Here is a 17,234-nt window from a genome sequence, read left to right on the forward strand (position 1 = left end):
AAAAGGATTAAAACCATCTTCTTTATTCGGTCCTCTTTCACATCCTTATAGAGACAGAAGATTTCGATACCAATCAACATTCGTCTGACCACCAGCTTGAAGAAATTTTGGGTATTATTATTTGTTCATATTTTTCATGGTGATTAATATAGGATGAATACAAGATAGTATCTATTCAAAGACTCTCAATCGTTTTATATTGAATGCTTATATATTTAACATACATAGTGTTAGAACCCGAAACTTTAAGAAAATCAAATGAAAACTTTTATTTTTCGAATTAGAATCAGGATGACAAAAAATCAACAAGGAGGGATAATCATCAACTTGATAAAACTGAAAACTTTCTTTTAAATAATCATCAATCGCATGTTTTCAATCCAAACAAACACCACGTAGTAGTTAAAGCGATTAATTATAAATTAATGTAGTCATCAGATAGACAATGCATCCACAGAATCAATGTACAAACCTCTAAACTGCAAACCATTTTATTATTTAACAATTAATTACCCAACTATCTCTCTTGTCTTTTGCTAAACTTGTTTGGAATCTGAGTCATCCATTGATAAATGAAATCAACAACCACCACCAATAAAACCCCACATGCCTATACTATATAAAATTGTTCCTTTTCAATCATTATTTTGCCTATACTATATAAAATTGTTCCTTTTCAATCATTATTTTCTAACATTTTCTTCCCTTCGTCGTCAATGTCACCTCCCCATTTCTTTATCCTCTCCTCCGCAATTTCAGCCTGCAATAACATACACACGCATAAGTCAAGTTAAATATAACATTTCCAATTTTTTAATATATTTGTTCAGGCATAGTTCTTACCTCTGTGTCCCAATTGGTTTTGTAAATCATTCCAAGTAATACACAAGTTTTCACTACTGTTCCTGATAGCATGCCGCACCTAATTCCCCGACAAAAATTAGGTTAAAAACAATTAAAAGAACACCAAATAATTTCAATGATGAACATTAATGATAACGAGATGACTAGGACGAACGAAGATTTTGTTAGGGAGGTAAAATTTTTTAATTCCCGACAAAAATTAGGTTAAAAACAATTAAAAGAACACCAAATAATTTCAATGATGAACATTAATGATAACGAGATGACTAGGACGAACGAAGATTTATGTTAGGGAGGTAAAATTTTTTAAAATTTTAGGAGATGACAAACTGAAGAAATTATTGGGGACAAATACATATTATCAATAGAAAATACAAAGGAAATATCTAAAATATATGATAATTTGAATTTTTTAGGGTATCTGCCTCCGCCGTCTCCCTTCGATCCATCTTTGCAGACGACACAAGGAGATACATACCTTGACACCCATTTGTAGCACGAAACCTAATGTAAGACCCAAAGGAACTCCAAAGGGATAATAACATGCAATGTTTATGTAAGCAACAATTGTTTGCTATCCAGCCCCAAGGGCCATTCCTATATAATAAAAATAATAATAATTATACACAAAATTAAATAATGCGATCGAATTTCCATATATTGTGAATTTCCTAAAACAATAAAAGCCATCAAAATTTACACACACATATATATGATATAATTTGAAAATATGTAAATGAATTAGTATAAATATTAGAATTCAAAGATCAAACCTGAGAGTACAGGTTGAATATTGTTGATGATTATGCAAAGAGCCAATAGTGGAGTGAGTTGTATAACGAGATCTTGAACTCGCGAGTCATTTGAAAACAAGTAAGGATAACGATTCCTAAAGATGATGAGAGTAAGGGAGATTATGACACCGATTATAAATGTAGATGTCACCGCCGCCACCAATGCAAATTTAGCTGTTCTTGGATGCCCTGCTCCCAGTTCATTTGAAACCCTAACACTGCCACATTCATTCATCCAAGTATTATAAAAATTTAATGTGCTCCATAATTGTTGAATTTTTTTATATGATTTTACAAGTAAATTAACATTATTATGCTTATAGGTTATATGTTACCTTACTGCTGCATTCATCCCCATAGATACCATGACGTCCACCCCAGTATGTTCATACTGCAAAATTCAGTTCTTTATTCTAATAATATATGAAAAGTTCAACATAAGAAGAATAGCATGTGATACATGATCGTGCATGTGTACATATGTCCATACCATTGTCTGCTTCAAATGTTGTCGAAATTCAATGCTGAATTTTCTAAGAAAGTAATTGTTGAAAACATTAAAGGTTTCAAAGTGACACAACGTCTAATTATTGTCCCACATCTGCTAACTAACAGCATTTATTCAATTTTTATATGATTATTATTGTCGGTGGCTTTTTTTTTAAACTTTGTGACCGACAATGATTAGGGAAGAATTCGGCCTAAGATATGCTTGTAAACAAAAGTCAAAAGATTATAGGGTAAACTGCATATTTAATATGCTGACTATCATTTTTGTTCTCTTTTAGTCATTCAATTGTTTTTTGTAATCTCAAAATCATATCTAACGTTATACTTTTATTTTTATTTTGAACTTTGTGACCGACAATAATAAGTGAGGAATTCGGCCTAAGATGTGCTTATAAACAAGAGTTAAGAGATTATTTTTGGAAAGATTACAGGGTAAACTACATATCGAGTATCCGGACTAGTATTTTTGTTCTCTTTTTGTCATTCAATTGTTTTTTGTTTCAAAGTCATATCTAACTAACGTTACGTTTTGATTTAATTTCAGTCACTCGCTATTAAAAAATTATTGGTAGTTTTGATATTTTATCATAAGGTAATGTCATGTCAACATTTCTTTTAATTCTGTAACAGTGGATGATCAAAATGAAACCAAAACATAACGTTAGGTATGATTTTGAAAAAAATAATAATTAGGTGATCAACATAGAAAAAATGATAATTGGAATACTAAACTTGTAATGTACCCGAGATTATATTTACTACATTAATTTTTTTAATTCAAAATAAATTAAGGATATTTCTCTTTATGTGTATTATGTTAACAAGTATTATTAGACATTAATTAATATTTTTAGAAAAAATAAAAAAGTAGCAAATTAAATGCCAAGGAATGAGGAGATATGATCTAATCTTTTTAAAATTTTAAAATTTTATATAATTTAGATATTTTTTATATTTTATATTGATGATTTAGTTTTATATTATAAACTTTTATATTTTTAAAATTTTTAATATAATTTTTTAGATTCACACCTCAAACATAAAAACATGTGTTAATCCTTAATCTACAACATGCTTCGAACATACAAAGACAATTACTTAAATTAATTAAGGATGATTACTTAATAAGTATACTCACCAGATAGATAATGCATCCACAGAAAGTTCAGCGTCCTTCAGGTAAGCCGCGAACAGAATCAATGTCATAAAATACCAAGTCTTTAGACTGCAAATGTTTTTGTTTTAATAAAAATAATTGGCATACAATTAAATTTTTTTTTTTGTTAAATATGTAATATAAAATAATGTTACTAAACGTAGCATAAGTGTTACGCTTCACTTACCATAGCATTACTGCTGAAGCAAAAAACAATCTAACCAATCCCCATAAGTTGTGAAATGCCTTCCAAGAGAAGCCGCTCCAAGCCCGACCACAAGTGCCACTGATTATGTACAAAACATGAGACACGATTATGAAAATCCACTACATATTCAAAACAATGGCTACACCCACCAGCCCCCGTCCCAGCTTCAACATCAACAGCCAACTAAATTCAAAGTGTAGAACTAATGCCACACCGGCTACCACCGACATACATCACCATAATCTTGCAACTTCTCCATCGGAAAGTTAAACGAGTAAGCAAACAGTTGCGGTAACATCCATATCGCGAAGGTTTCGGCGGCCTTCGATATGCTTTCTGTTTGGCCTATTAGCCTCAAAATCGGAGCCGCGAATATGTACAACAAGCTTAGGCACAAAGCCGTTGAGTTGAGGATGACCCATGATCTTTGCATGTATATCCCTAGCATTTCAAGCTGCCCTGCTCCAAATGCTTGGCCGCATAGAGTTTCCAGCGCACTTCCCATGCCAATCTATTCAAGTTTAATCAAATTTTATTTGTAGCTAATTTAACTAACTAAAGCAAAACCGTTAACCATATATATTTAATTTACACTTACATGATGCCGAAGGAGAAACCGGCGATGACAGAGTGCTCGATAGAGACGACAACAAGAGCTAGAGTACTAACTTGGTCGGAAAATACTTGAGTGACGGCCCCAAGGGAGTACCGGTATACGGAAGTGAAGATGGCGGGACCAGCAAGGAACCAGAGTTTCTTGGATTCAATCAGGTATTCACTGAAGAAGTCATGGACGCCGTTGATCGATGGGATGTCTTCAGTGCCAACGGTGAAGGTTGTGGACGAGGAGCGATTTGATGGTTTTGAAAGTATCTACTCCCTGTGGCGGCTGTCCTCGCCGGCCTAGCTGAGGGAAAGAAGGGATTCCCTAGCATCCTCCATAGGAGACGGTAAAGAGCAAGGGATAGAATATAATACAATAAACTGTTGAAGGATGCAGGCCAAACTACAAACGATATGTGTTCGCATTTTGTGAGTACTATTAAATTATACGTAAATAATGTGCAAGTATACACAATCGCTCAAGTAATAAAGTGATGAGTGAGTATCGTCCCCACAGGGATTGGTGGAAATTATAAAGTTTATCCAAAGCAAAGCACTACTCTATCTAACTATAGTTAGTAATGGTATGTACCAATGATAAATGTAAAGGCAATATGTATTGGTGAGAATGAAATGATGGTGTGGTGTGATAACAAATGATGATGTGATAAAATAGAGCAGAGTATAATGATGAAAATGATAAAAATGTCAAGTCAATGAAAAATGATAAAACAGTAAATAAATGATAGTTTGATAATCCTCGCATAATAAACTACAACAGGAATGAATGGTAGGAGTCACTAGGATATTTAAGTCTGACTTCTCAAAATGATTGCACTTGTATGTTTTACTTGCTAGATAGAGTTTACTAAAAGTGCCCTATGCTATCTCTAGTAAAGGGACTCGACATGATGACAATGCCATGCAAATACCTATTGGCGTTAGCAGGTGCAATGATTCCATTAGTGGAACAAAATATGTCATGGTAATGCCATTTAGTATTTTTTACTAGCATCTAATCCTAGCTTTAGGATTAGGCTTACTTATTATCTAAAACCCATTGTTTATGTAGATCCTCCTTAGTTTCTCTCGAATACTAAAGATATGTTATTTAGTTTCTCTCTAAAACTAAATATTTTCCTAAGGAATGACTACTCTCATAGCTCCTACAACCTTAGGACATTAAGCATCATAAACAAAACAAATAAAATCATAGAAAATAGCAATCATCCATTGAAATAAAATTTAAATATCCATCGTGAACTCCCATCAAATAAGGTTAATTCATGGTGGGGTTCGAATCATCCATGAAATAAATCATAAAAATCATTTGTTCCAACAACACAATCTCAAATGAAAAATAATAGCAAAGGGGAAGGAGGAAAAAGCCTTCGACGCGTCCTTAACCACCACAAATCACCTTAGCTCGCTAGCTCTTCTCGGACACCTAGCTCGCTACTCCTTGGAGCTCGTTAATGGAGGAACACCACTAAGAAAATGGAGGGAAGAAAATAGTGGAGAAGATGAAAGAAATGGAGAATTTTCCAACTGGAGTCTCCATATTTTCTCTCTCCTATGAGGTGTTTTTATAATAAAAATATCTAAGGGTATTCTTGGGTTTTTGCACTCAAAATAAGTATCATACCCCTAGAGTCATTTCTTGTGCGTGAATTCTATCCTCACATGTGTCAGTGGTCCCCATCATGTGGTTATAACCATCAGATGCGTGCCTTGCCAGTTGTCATTTTGTTAAAAATATATTTTTCCCTTTTCTGCGCCAGAAATGCCAAGGCATTTCAATATGCTTCAGCAACGTGTGATGTCATGACATTCCTTCCCAGGTCACCATTTTGCTTGTTATTTCCTGCACATCATTAAAAACCACACATTCCTCCTCATATAGCACCTTAACAAAATAAAATATTATAACCACCACAAATACAACTATATGCAACTACATTAATCTAAAATGACCTAAATGCACCATTAGACAAACAATAACTTAAGTGAAAAAGACCTTAAAAGTAGCCTTTTTACGGAGTTATCAATATGTTTTGATACAAGATGGCTTTGGGTGGAGACTAGGGTTGTAAAATCATGTAATCATTCGGATCCTGTCAGGTCAGGTCAAATCAGATACAAGTTGAGTCACATCAATTTAATGGTTCGATTCGAATCAGGTCGAGTCTAAGTCAAATTAGTTCGGGTCATTTTCAGGTTGATTTGACATCAGATTCAGTTCGGATAATTTTAGTTCCGATTGATGTCAATTCAGGTCAAAATGGTTCAGGTTCGAAACAGTTAAATTCCAGGTTAATTCAGGTATAGATGAACTTCAGTCAGATCTCTTTCAGATCGAGTGACATCATTAACAGACAAAATTCAGGTTAGATCTTACTAGATAAGGATTAACTTCAAGTCAAATTATTTTTTTGTTAATTATTTTATGCATTTCAATGTTTAATGAACGTGAGTGAGAACGCCGAATTGTAATTCGTAATTGTATATGATTTAGAATAAATTACAAAAATATTAATAATTATGGGTTAATTTTGATACAAATATAATTTGAAGTACTAAATTGAACAAACATGATATTGGAAATAAAAAACTAAATAAATTAAACAACACACATTGATGAGAGATGAAATTGAATTAATTATAAAATATGAAGCTAATATTAATATAAAAATGGACTAAATTGCATACGTTTAAAAAGTTGGTGAACATAATTTGAATTGAAATTTATTATGTGATTTACATTTTACAGGTTTTGAAGTAAATTACAAAAATATAAATAAGTATGGGTCAATTTCATATACAAATATAATTTGAAGGACAAAATTGAACAAATGTGAAATTACCAATTAAAATTTAAATACAATAAGCAACATAAAAGGATCAAATCAAAAAAATTGTAAAATGTGATGAAAAATTGTAAAATGGACTGAATTGCATTAGTTTCAAAAGTTGGGGAAAATTAAAATAATTATAATATATATGTGTATAATATGTATAATGAATGTTTGATAATATTATGCATGTATATATAATGTACATTATACTTATGCATAGATTAATACATTAATACATTATAAGTATATTATATGTATATATACTTTTATACTATATAATTTATATACTTATATACTTTTTATTATATACCTTAATACTTTATATTTAATACTTTATAGTTTATATATATACTTATATACTTTATATTATTATATATATACTTATATACTTTATATTATTATATACATATATATACTCTATACTAAAACTTTATATATATAAACTATAAAGTATTAGATTATATAATATAAAATATAAAATATATAAGTATATAAATTATATAGTATAAAAGTATATATACATATAAATTATAAGTATAAGTATATACTATAAAGTATTAAACTATATAATATAAGTATTAAATATAAAGTATTAAAGTATATAAATATAAGTATTAAATATAAATTAATAAAGTATAGGTATTAAAGTATATAATGTAAAGTATTAAACTATATAATATAAGTATTAAATATAAAGTATAAAGTATGTAAATATAAGTATTAAATATGAAGTACATAAGTATTAAAGTATATAATATAAAGTGTTAAACGATATAATATAAGTATTAAATATAAAGTATTAAAGTATATAATATAAAGTATTAAAGTATATAAATAGAAGTATTAAAGTATATAAATATATAGTTATATTTATTAAATTATAAAATTCGTAGGATCAAATTGAAAAAATTAAAAATTTAAAGACTAAATTAATACATTTTTTGACTAAATTGATTATTTAAAAACTAGGGGAAAGGGCTACAATCCCATTAAAGATTTTTCGGGCACACGTGAGCCTAGATGATCGAATCTAAGCAGTATTTATAGCCAAAATTTTCCATTTTTAGAAATTTTATAATTTTATAATTTTATCATTTTGCTCTCTCTAGAACCTTGTTTCTTTCAAATTCTCTACATTCTCTCTAGAATTCTTAGCCACAAAAACCAAAATCCCATTAATTTATTATTTTTTTTCGATTAAACACCCATTGTTCATCTCTTTTTCATCTCTTGTTCATCCATAAAACTCATGTTTGATCCTTACAAACACCAAAAACCTTGGCAAAACATTTTTTAGATCAAAACCCAACTTGTTGATATTTTTCTTTACGTGTTCTTTCACTTTTCCCTTTTTTGATTCTCGAAAACATAAAAACAACTCACCTCATTTGTTTATCTTCTTTTTCCCCAACCCTAAAACCCAAATCCCACCATTTATATTCTTTTCTAACCCTAAACCCTAAATCCCACCGTTCATCCCCCTTTTCCCTTTTTCAATCGAGACTCTTCATCTTCCCCTCATGTTTGATCCTTACAAACACTAAACACATTTCACCTACCTATTTTTAAAGATTAAACCCCAAATTGAAGCACTATTCATCTTATTCCCTAACCCTCAATCCCAAATCCCACTATTCATCCCCATTCCCCCTTCTTCAGCTGATACTCGTCCTCTTCCACTTCTTCTATTTCCCATAATCCCAAACACCGTTCATCTCACTGTTCATCTCCCTTTCCCCTTCTCTCGCCGAGACCCTTCTCCTTCTCCTTCTTCTATTCATCTCCTATTCCCTTCCCCTTCCACTTCCTCTTCTTCTTCTTTTGTCCATCCCCTATTCCCCTTATCTAACCGAGACTCTTCCACTTCCCTTTTTTTATTCTTCAAAACCCCAAAACCCATCAATGTTCATATTCTTCTCTAATCGAGATTTTTCAATTATCCCATTATTCTTTTGTTTACAAAAACTTTAACACTGTTAATCTTATTCTGTAACCGAGACTATTTCCCTTCTTCTTCTCTAACTGAAACTCTTCCCTATTTGAAACCTTACTTTTTTAGGGTTTGATGGATAGTCTATCTTAAGAGTTGAACTTTCCATGTAAAAAGTCCTACTACTTTTTTTAATTTTTTTGTTTTTAATTTTTATTTCAAGACTAATAATTTTTTTTAATAATTTGTAAGAGACTTACAAGTAAATCAGAATGAACAACATTCTGAAATAGGTAAAATATGTTTTTATTTTTTTTCACTTTATGATTTTTCTATTTACTAACATTTTTTCTTTTTTAATGGGATGTAAACGATCAACTGTCTGAAGTAGTTGATGTCCATAAATCTTCTAAGAGGAAGGTTACATGTTCAATTGAGTTAGGGAGAAGAATTTATCCTATTTGGGAGCATTACACCTTCGTCAAATCTGTCGATGATTATGTTTATGCCGAGTGTAAGTATTGTCAAATTAAAAGGTATAAAGTTGATTCTTATTTTGGTACATTTAACCCTAGAAGGCATACTGAGAAATGCCAATCTTATAAGGAATATCTTGCTGAAAATCCTGCTTTGGTACTTTTGATCAAAATAGACAATGTGAATTGTTTGATGAAGCTATTTTGTGTCATGGTTATGCTTTGAGTATGGTTGAACATGAAAAACATAGGGATTTACATCATTACCTTAATTTTAGTGTGAAGAATATATCGAGGTATAATGTTACTAAGTATTGCATGTTGGAGTATGAAAAGCATAAAAATTGCTACTAGATTCAATGCATTCTGTTTCAAGTCGTATATGTTTTACATGTGATGGATGGTTTGCCTGCATTTCACGTTATTATTTTGCTCTTACTACACATTATGTTGATAATAGCTAGAAACTTCAATCTAAAATACTGAATTTTTGTCGTTTTCCTCCACCTCATGATGATGAGTCAATTTTTTAGTTTGTAAAAAAAATGATATATAAGTGGGGTCTTGAAAAAAAAACTTTTACCATAACTCTTGATAATGTTTCTGCAAATGATAAAATGGTTAAAAGACGTAGATATGATTTGAATGTCATTTCTCCTCTTCCTTGTAATGGTAAGGACTTCCGTATAAGGTGTGTTGCCCACATTTTGAGCTTGATAGTTCAAAAAGGTTTGAATTAGCTGTCAAAGACTGTGATTATTATTTTCGTGGTAAGTTGTTATTGAATGTTCCTACTCGATGGAATTATACTTACTCAATGATTCATAGGGCACTTGAGGCTAGATTAGCCATAAACTTGCTTGTTAATAGGGAAAATGAGTTGGAAATCATTATTGATCATGAGTGGGAAACTGTTCAAACAATATATGATTTTAATGAGCCATTTTATGAAAGAGAAAATAACCGCAGTGACCGAAAATGCCTTATAATATACAATTTTAACCAACTTTTTTTGGATTTGCCAAAATGACCAATAAATTCGCAACGTGAACTCTAATTTTGCAACCCAGTTTCCAATTTCGCAACGCGAATCTGTAAATCGCAACGCGAATTTGTAAATCGCAACACAAAAGTCAAATTCACAACGCGGTAGTCAAATTCGCAACACAAAATTCAAATTCGCAACGCGAATTTGTAAATCGCAACACAGAAGTCAAATTCGCAACGCGATAGCCAAATTCTCAACACAAAAGTCAAATGTTATGCCTTGGAATTGTTTAGGGGGTCGCCAGAAGCATCGTTTTCCCAACTGCCGACTTATTGTCACAATTTAAAGCTGAAAAATCCTGGGTCGGTAACTCATATCAAAACAGATAGATATGGACGCTTTGAGTTTCTGTTTATCGCCATTGGTGCTGCGGTTAGTAAATAATTATTATTTTGTTGACACATTTTTGTTAGTTGCATGCATTTCACATTTAAATGATTATATTTCTTGTGTATATGATTTTTTAGATTCGTTCGTTTATTACTTGCATGCGCCCAGTTATTATAGTTGACGGAGCACATTTGAAAGGTCGATACCTTGGAGTAAACTCATTAGCAGTGGCCATAGATGCTAACAATGAGATACTGCCAATAGCTTACGGGGTTGGCAAATCTGAAACCTCTGATTCATGGACATGGTTTATGGGGCATCTTAGGGATTGCATAAGTCCTATTAGCAATCTGACAATCATATCCGATAGGGTAAACTCAATTGACAACGTTGTTAGAAGGTGTTTCCCAGATGCTTTTCATGGACTTTGTGGTGTTCATTTGTATAGAATCTAAAATCAAGGTCTGCTGGTATAAAAAATCACAAATGGACATACTGGAAGGCTGTAAAAGCTTATCGGAAAGTGGATTTTAATAAGCATATAAATTGTTTAAGACGTGTTTTGCCTCAATGTTCTCAAACACTAAAAGATGTCGGGTTTAAAAGATGGTCAAGAGTCCATCAACTTGGAGCAAGATATGGTTTCATGACGTCTAATAGTGCAGAATCAATCAAAGCTCTAAGTCATCATTCCTGAAAACTACCCATTACTATGTTAATGGAGTTTTTTCGAGCCTCTATTCAACAGTAGTACTACAAGAAAAGAAACCATACATGTATTATTTCTTTAAATTCGCAACTTATCATATATTTTATTAAGTATTATTTATTTAAATTTACAGGAACATTAGAACGTCGTGTTACACCATGGACTGAAAAAAAGATAACGAAACGTGTTGTGAAGTCAACGTCATGGAGAGTTGAACTATGTTCAAACACTTTGTTTTGAAGTATTGGATAATAACTTAAATGGGCTTGTCGATCTAAATGCAAAGACGTGTAGTTGTAAGAAAAGGCAAATATATGGTTATCTGTGTGGCCATGTTATAAAAGTTGCTCTTCATCTAAAACAAGATGATTCAAGCACATACGTTATGGATTGCTACACTACAGAAGTATATCGACAGACTTATGCCGAGATTGTCTACCCATGTCCACATCCTTCTGAGTGGGACATACCATATGACTTACAAACAGTTTTGCCACCAGTCATGGACAGCAGGCTACCTGGCCGACCAAAAAATCACGATCGTATACCGTCTAAGGGTGAAGAGAAGAGGATATCGATATGTAGTCGGTGCAAGGAAAGTGGTCATACAAGGTTGACCTGTGGATCACCAGTGCCATCACAATCATCTTTTCCTCTACCAAAAAATGGATCCTCATCAAAATCCAAAGCTTATATGGTGCCAAGCAAAAGGAAATCAAAATCGCAATCAAAATCAAAATCCCAATCACAACCGGCTTCACCTTTTGGGACTTATTAACTTAGGTGATTTTTAAATGCAAACGTTGTATTATGTGTATTTTATGTGTGAATGCATACATTTTCAGTTAGACATTCATTAGTAACTTGAGTTTGAACATTGCTATGATCTGTTCAGTTGTTATCATGTTGGGATTTTCTCTTGTGTTTGATTGTTTGGATAGTTGTTGTTCTCTTGCTTCTTCAAGTGTCCTTAGCTTGTATTTATAGCTTGGAATGTGTTTGATGTTGTATATAACTTGATATTGTATGTTAAGATCAACACGAAAGTCAAATTTGAAACGCGAAATCGCAAACCGAAAATCGCAACGCGAATTTGACTTTCGCGTTGCGAATTTAACTATCGCAACGCTTATTTCGCGTTGCGAAAGTTTACCTTCAATAGGTCTTTTTTACCTTCAACATAATACAGATTGAAAATTAAACAACCAATCAATTAAACATTGTTATGGGTACATTATTTGAACATTGTTATGGGTACATTATTTGGAAAATAATGTTCCAGACTTCGTTAGAAATAACCCTTTTTCATCGGATTAATTTCATTTTTGTGGGTACATTATTTGAACATTGTTATGTATAAATTTTTTGTGTATGTATGTTTTGGTTTGATTATATTTTATGTATATTTTCATTCAGATGATATGGGTTGTGCATAACAAAACAATCTATCTCTTCCATGTGAGTAATTTATTCCAACCATGTGACAAGTTTGACAACCCTATCAACTCACAACTCAGCTTTGAACTCAATCAATATTGTCTTTTAGCTTGATGGTTCATAAAGCATGTTACTTGAACAGTATGAATCAATTATACAATTTTCATGTTCAATTTAACACTGAATTTCAAATTCATTTCATACGTAATTGGAGTTTGAATTTAAATTTCAATTTGAGTTTGAATTTCAATATTCGGCTCCACTATAAATATTAGCCCAAGCCTTTGTTCCATCCAAACAACAACTTACTCAATGGAATAACTTAGCCAATATGCATGTTATCATTGATTATTCCTAATTTCCATTGTTTTCTTTTCAACTTTAAACGCGAGGGAAATCTCGACCACCATAATTTTTGGAAAACAAGCAGAAAGATTGAATATCCGAAGAATTCCTTTCGTATATTATCCATTTCAGTCAGCTCACTGAGGTAGTTTAACCCTAAACCAAAACTGTCTTAGTTAAACATACTTGATGTAGAAGCAGCTACAGATTTAAAATCTCAATGGTGATGCATTTGGTTCTCAAACAATTAAAGCGTCAGAAACATTTCGGGCGTATGATCTGGGTGGTATATGAGAAATGTAACAAATGGAAACTAAAAATCCCGATAATTGAGGGCTACAACTTGTAATAATAACAAAAATAATAAGTCTGAAATGCTTCCGAGTACCACCCAAATCATAAGTCTGAAATGCTTCCGATGCTTTAAATGTTTGAGAACCAAATAGATCGCCTTCGAGATTTTAAATATGCAGCTGCTTCTACATCAGCTATGTTTCTCTCAGACTGTTTCGGTTAACGATTATCCTATCTTCATGAGCTGGATGAAATTAATAATATTCAGAAGGTATTTCTTTTACATAATTTTATTTCTATATAATTTTTCAATGATTTCTCTCCCAAATTATCAACTATCAACTTAATAAAGGTATGTTCTTCTTTAAGTTAGTGATGATATATAGTTTATAGCTCGTTTGTTTAGTAAATTAATTTACAATTTGTAGAATGAAATCATCTAATGTTGATCATGTTTGGATATCGACATGTGGATCACCAGTGTCATCACAATCATCTTTTCCTTTACCAAAATATGGATCCTCATCAAAATCCAAAGCTCATATGGTGCCAAACAAAAGGAAATCAAAATCACAATCAAAATCAAAATCCCTTTTGATTGCTTAGGTTATTTTTAAATGCAAACGTTGTATTATGTGTATTTTATATGTGAATGCATACATTTTTAGTTAGACATTCATTAGTAACTTGAGTTTGAACATTGCTATGATATGTTCAGTTGTTATTATGTTGGGATTTTCTCTTGTGTTTGATTGCTTGGATAGTTGGTCTCTTGCTTCTTCAAGTGTCCTTAGCTTGTATTTATAGCTTGGAATGTGTTTGATGTTGTATATAACTTGATGTTGTATGTTGCGATCAACGCGAAAGTAAAATTCACAACGCGAAATTCAAATTAATAAGCTTTGCGATAGTCAAATTCGTAACGCGAAAGTCAAATTCGCAACACGAAATCGTAAACCGAAAATTACAACGCAAATTTGACTTTCGCGTTGCGAATTTGACTATCGCAATGCTTATTTCACGTTGCGAATTTGTACCTTCAACATGTCTTTTTTGCCTTCAACATAATGCAGATTGGATTTAAAACAACAAATCAATTAAATAAGCAAAAAAATAATTCTTATTTACACATCAAATTAAATAAATCAATTAAACAAGCAAAAAATAATTATTATTTCCTCATCAATTAAACAAATCAACTTTTAATGTAAAATTCAATTAAACAAGCAAACAAAGTGTACCCCAGACTGTTGTTTATGCACAAATACATCAATTTCACGCAGCTCACGTCAGGAGTAACCTGCAGAAACCAAATATTTGCTCAAACAACACTTTCTACACATATAAAACCAACAAACAGCAAAATATTGAATTCTAGGTACTTAACCAAACATTTTCAAACCAACAAAGAGTATATATGTTAACAACACTTGCTCAAACTTATCAATTGTTTATGCAAACTTTTAGCACGCGGATGCAGGTAGGCAACGTGTAAACTTGGCTTCGACTTTGCCAGCTCAGGAAAAACCCGAGATAACCATGATGGGCGGGAGATATGACTAGTGTACCGGGTTACTTCATCGTGTCCGAAGCGTAGACCATTGATTAAGCAAAACTCCACCCGCCCAAAACAAGTATACGCTGGTGTCGGAGGAAAATGAAACCATATCTCTTCATCACCACGTTGTATCCTCTCGGGTAGATCGTTAGTCATGGTCTGAAGAAACAAATGTGTCAACATAGCATCTCCACCCGTATGTTGTACTTTAAGCCATGGCCCGAAGCAGGTATCCTCAAACAATTTTCTTTGTAGAGGTATAAGCAACGACGCAATTTTAGTAGCTATGCTTAATTTATTCCTTAAGGTCAATGCAGACGAAAAAAATTTCTACAAAAAACAATAAACATACCAAGTTAGATATACCAAAAACTACAAATTATACACTATAAACAGACATGATATTAAACAGTGAAAACAAAGCCAAATATGTTTCAAACTAGCACGGTATTCACATACTGTCATTATTCCATCATAGTTCACAAAATGCATCAAATAACATTCCAGAAGTAAGCACTTATATAAACATTTAAAAGGATAACATATAGGTTTAGTGCAAGTTCAAGGACAACATAAAGAGTAGTAGTTTATTCTTGAAACTTAAATTAGCAACACTGTGAAGTTAGTATTTGTCTTTGTTTTGTCTTTTTGTTGAAGTAATGCAATTCATTCAAGTTTCAATTTGCAGAATAAAAGTAGTTTCTTAAACTTAAATTCGCAACGCAAAAATCAAAATCGCAACGCGAAACTAAAATAGCGTTGCGATTTTCATTTTCTCGTTGCGATTTTGGTGTTGCAATTTTCATTTTCATGTTGTGAATTTAAGTTTCAAAAACTATTCTTCTGCAAATTGAAACTTGAATGAATTGCATTTCTTCAACAAAAGACAAAACAAAGACAAATACTAACTTCACAGGGTTAAAGACTAAACAGTTTAGCAGTATTGGCAGCAACCGAATGAATTTACTAAGCAATCTCAGTGAAATGGTTAATTTTATATATATTGAAATTACCAGTAAATTTATCATCAATATAAGAAAATCTAATAATAATACAAAAATTTCAAAATAAAATAAGAGATTAAAAAACTAACCCTCGGTGGTTGATTTTCCATTTCTGACCGTGAATGGTTGTGAGGGTTGCTCTGAGAGATGGAGATAGACGGATTTCGCTAGAGACGGGAACGAATTTCGTCGGAGATGGGGACGGATATCGTCGTAGAGAATGAGAGATGGAGATGGGATTGAGTTGTGATTTAGGGTTTTAGGTTATGATTTGCGATAATATTGTTTACATTTGTGTTGCGAAATTAATATTGTGTTTCGCATTGCGAATTTGACTTTCGCGTTGCGAATTTGACTATCGCGTTGTGAATTTGACTATCACGTTGCAAATTTGACTTTTGGTTTATGAATTTGACTTTTGTGTTGCGAATTTGGCTATCGCGTTGCGAATTTGACTTCTGTGTTGCGATTTACAAATTCGTGTTGCGAATTTGACTATCGCGTTCCGAATTTGACTTTTGTGTTGCGATTTACATATTCGCGTTGCGAAATTGGAAACTAGGTTGCGAAATTGGAGTTCGCGTTGCGAATTATTAGTCATTTTGGCAAATCCAAAAAAAGTTTATTAAAATTGTATATTATAAGGCATTTTCGGTCACTGAGGTTATTTTCTCTTTATGAAATTACTACTTTGTTCTTTAAATTTAAGTATCTCACTTATAACTTATACTTGGATAACGTTGTTGCAATTGAAAAATTGTTGTGTTATGCTCATAATGATTATTGTGAAGGTATTTCTGAAATGGCAGGACTCATGCTTGAACTATATAAGAAATATTGGTATGATCACTCAGTGATTCTGTCTTTTGCTATTTTACTTGATCCTCAGTATAAATTACAACTACTAAAGGAGTTGTACAATGTTCTTTATGTCGAGAACGAGGTTCAACAGAGGGTAAGTCTAATTTATAATGAGTTTCTTGAGTTATATGAATTTTAATCATAAAATGCACATTGGGGTTCTTCTTCTTCTGTCCAAAGTAACATATCTTTAGACAAAAGTGGGTCAAGTTCCAATCGGCCTCGATAATTTAAAAAATAAGATCTATTTCA

At 32.1% G+C, this 17,234-nt stretch overlaps 1 pseudogene; it reads right to left on the minus strand.

Annotated features, from left to right (window-relative positions):
* Positions 1-657: 657 nt before the first annotated feature.
* On the minus strand, positions 658-4,501 carry LOC120171086 (annotated as a pseudogene).
* Positions 4,502-17,234: the final 12,733 nt, after the last annotated feature.

This window comes from Hibiscus syriacus, unplaced genomic scaffold, assembly GCF_006381635.1.
Source record: "Hibiscus syriacus cultivar Baekdansim isolate YM2019G1 unplaced genomic scaffold, ASM638163v2 tig00003041_pilon, whole genome shotgun sequence".
In the NCBI taxonomy this organism is placed as follows: domain Eukaryota; kingdom Viridiplantae; phylum Streptophyta; class Magnoliopsida; order Malvales; family Malvaceae; genus Hibiscus; species Hibiscus syriacus.